The sequence below is a fragment of the Oncorhynchus kisutch genome, linkage group LG28 (genome assembly GCF_002021735.2).
Source record: "Oncorhynchus kisutch isolate 150728-3 linkage group LG28, Okis_V2, whole genome shotgun sequence".
In the NCBI taxonomy this organism is placed as follows: Eukaryota; Metazoa; Chordata; class Actinopteri; order Salmoniformes; family Salmonidae; genus Oncorhynchus; species Oncorhynchus kisutch.
This window is the reverse complement of record NC_034201.2, coordinates 1,364,021-1,367,673: the sequence shown is the minus strand read 5'-3', so window position 1 is coordinate 1,367,673 and position 3,653 is coordinate 1,364,021. Positions and strand designations below refer to the sequence as shown.

The 3,653-nt window shown below is 40.8% G+C and overlaps 1 long non-coding RNA gene across 1 annotated transcript; it reads right to left on the bottom strand.

The window, feature by feature from the left end:
* Positions 1-764: 764 nt before the first annotated feature.
* Positions 765-2,100, bottom strand: LOC116358156 (uncharacterized). Its single transcript, XR_004206045.1, has 3 exons — positions 1,757-2,100; positions 1,563-1,630; positions 765-1,447 (listed from the first exon to the last, which is right to left on the bottom strand). It is a non-coding gene; the product is annotated as an uncharacterized LOC116358156 (long non-coding RNA).
* Positions 2,101-3,653: the final 1,553 nt, after the last annotated feature.

The following is a 3,653-nucleotide window of genomic DNA, read 5'->3' as shown; positions in this document are numbered from 1 at the left end:
TGAGACTCGTACTATTCGCCTCCTGTGTCTGCATCTGGGTATTGGCCTGAGCCGTGATACAGGGCAGATTTCTGGTCACATTTCTTAAAATGAACACCGTGTGTAATATCCTATTCTATATCATTCAGGGAACACTTAAATAACCTATTTAGACTGTTTACATGTAAAATATTCAAACCTGGCATGAAAACTACTCTGGGGTGCTTTTCCATCCCAAAAAGTAAGGATATTTAAGTGGCATGTTTTTATTTTCTTCAGACCATTTTTAAGCCATCATTGGGTTTTATGTACCAATTAGTTATGGACATGTGACACCAATATGGCCCCATGGAGCTGGTTGGCGGCCACCAGTTGGACAAAATCAGCGACGACGCCACAGGACAATGAGACAGATATTTCCATGGATGTGTAAATGTGAAGCAGCCAGTGGCCAGCAGTGGGAGAAGATTTTGATCGACATTCTGCTAATTTTCTCATCAAGTAAACATTTCTTCTCCATAAACTTGTTTCCAAAACTAGAATCTGTGTCACAGTGCACAACATTTGGCTGACTTGACTCACCTAATTGTTTATAGAGATGACTTTGTTTAGGATGAGTGCACTAGATAGTGGGCATTTCTTCCGCATGAAGGTCATGTATCTTAAGGCAGAAATGGTCTTCATCCTCTTCTTGGCGGTAGCTAGATAGCTTTCCCAAGTAGATGTCGAGCTGGCTAGCTAATTCACAACTCACAAGTTTTGCGACTACTACTCCTCCTGTGAAATAACTTTATTTTCATGATAAGAAACATGTCATCAATAAATGCCTTTTATTGTCAAATGTTCTGATTTTGTTTAGGGGGAGAGGAAGCAAAAAACAAATCATTATGCCAAGCTTATTTCCCATTCTTGATTATGAAGTTGTTGAGCTGGAATCCCATGTGATTGTTGTCAAAGATACTGATAACTAATGCAGTTATGACAATGTGCAGCAATACTGTCCAGAGGAAGGGAGGAAAAATCATTTTCCCAGTTTCCAACAGATGTTGAAAGGTATGTAATAAATATTGCATGGTGAGGCACACGTCATGGCTATGTAATCAGTAGTGTTCTGGATCTTTTATTTCACCAGGTAGGCAAGTTGAGAACAAGTTCTCATTTACAATTGCGACCTGGCCAAGATAAAGCAAAGCAGTTCGACACAGACAGAGTTACACATGGAGCAAAACAAACATACATTCAAAAATCAGGTAGTTTCAGATGGCAGGAGGTGTCCTCAGACTCAGGAACATCTAAAGGACTATTTAAAATGTCAGTGTAGTGGTATAAGAACAAGGATTGAGAACACAATCATAAACTTTATACACACACAATGGCTGGGGGTCCCAGAGGAGAAGTTAAAATAAACAATGGGCGTTGTAGATTCCCAGAAACCTGAGGTCTCTTCCGCTCCTAGAAAGGGTAGAACCTACTCTCGCAGGGCGAGAGAGAGAGAGAAGAGAATAAGTCATATTTCCATAAAATTGAAAACAAAGCCTGAATTGTTGTGAATTCAATCAAATCTGACATTAAACCTTACGCACTGTTGCAATTACTCAGAAGGAAGACATGGCTGAGAAACATCAGGTGTAGGGACATGTCTGCACAAGTCCTTCGAGGACCAGAAGAAAGGGGGTTATAATGTGTGCGAGGAGCACTTTGAAGAGTGTTTTATTCTGATTTTTAAAAAAAGGTATAGCTAATATGTCAATAAAAATACATTTCAGTCCATTTTTACCAGAAAAGGATCTTTCAACGGGGTTCACAGAAGACACTGTCCACCGAGGCAGTACCTACCAGGATAAATTGCATGAATCCACCCCCTCAATCTGCAACAGATGTACAGCATAGTATAAAGAGAAGAAGTAAGCCAACCACAAAGTTTTTTAGCAATTATAGATGCATCATCGTTTTAAATCAATACAACAGGGTTAAAGTCTTGAATTGTCTAGAGGACAGGGAATCAGGTGTAGGAGTTTCAGATGAGAAAGACAGAGAGAACAAGACGGTGAAGGAGAGCGTAGACCAAGCTCGATGCAGAGGAAGCAGCAGATGCTGACTTTAGTTCAGGTGGCCTGCAGGATGTGGTTTGTCGGGTGCAGGGTGGGAAAAGTGTCTGAATCATTGGATTTAATAACTGGTTGACCCTCCTTTGGCAGCAATAACCTAAACCAAATGTTTTCTGTAGTTGCGGATCAGACCTTCACAACGGTCAGGAGGAATTTTGCACCATTTTGCTTTAAAAAAAAGTTTCAGTTCAGCAATATTCTTGGGATGTCTGGTGTGAACAGCTTTCTTTAGGTCATGCTACAGCATCTCAATTGGGATGAGGTCAGCTCTCCATAAGATTGGGCCACTCCAGAAGGCGTTGATTGACTTGTGTTTTGGGTCGTTGTCCTGTTGAGCTTGATTCCCCTGCAAAATGTCTTGATACATTTGGGAATTCATTTTTCCGTTGATGATAGCAAGCTGTCCAGGCCCTGAGGCAGCACCAAACCATGATGCTCCCTCCATCATACTTTATAGTTGGGGATGAGGTTTTGATGTTGGTGTGCTGTGCCTTTTTTTCCTGCACACATGCCTTTCAAAACAACTCAACTTTAGTTTAATCTATCCACAAAATATTTTGCCAGTAGTGCACTTTTGTGAACTTCAGACATGCATTTTTTTTTGACAGCTGTGGCTTCTTCCGTGGTGTTCTCCCATGAACACCATTCTTGTTTAGTGTTTTATGTATCGCAGACTCGCAAATAAAGATGTTAGCACGTGCCAGGTATTTCCGTATGTCTTAAACTGACACTCTAGAATTCTTCTTAACCTCATTGAGCTTTCTGCGTGGTGCTCTTGCAGTCATCTTTGCAGGACGGCCAATCCTAGGGAGAGTAACAACAGTGCTGAACTTTCTCCATTTATATACAATTCGTCTTACCATGGACTGATTAACATCAAGGCTTTTAGAGATTCTTTTGTAATCCTTTGCAGCTTTATGCAAGTCAACCATTCTTAATATTAGGTCTTCTGAGATCTCTTTTGTTCGAAGCATGGTTCACATCGGGCAATGCTTCTTGTCAATAGCAAACTCAGATTTTGTGAGTGTTTTTTATGCGGCAGCTCTAACCAACGTCTCCAATCTCGTCTCATTGATTGGACTCCAGGTTAGCTGACTCCTGAGTCCAATTAGCTTTTGGAGGTCATTAGCTTAGGGGTTCACATACTTTTTCCAACCTACACGGTGAATGTTTAAATGATGTATTCAGTATAGACAAGAGAAATACAGTAATTTGTGTTTAAGAACACTGTCTATGTCTATTGTTGTGACTTAGATGAAGATCAGATTCAAATGTATGGCTAATTTATGCAGAATTCCAGGTAATTCCGGGTCATTCCAGGTATGTTCATGTACATACTACCTCAATTGTCCCGACCAACCAGTGCTCCCGCACATTGGCTAACCAGGCTATCTGCATTGTGTCCTGCCAACCCCTCTTTTACACTACTGCTACTGTCTATTCATCATATATGCATAGTCACTTTAACCATATCTACATGTACATACTACCTCAATCAGCTCGACTAACCGGTGTCTGTATGTAGCCTCACTACTGTATATTGCCCCGCTACTGTATATTGCCTCG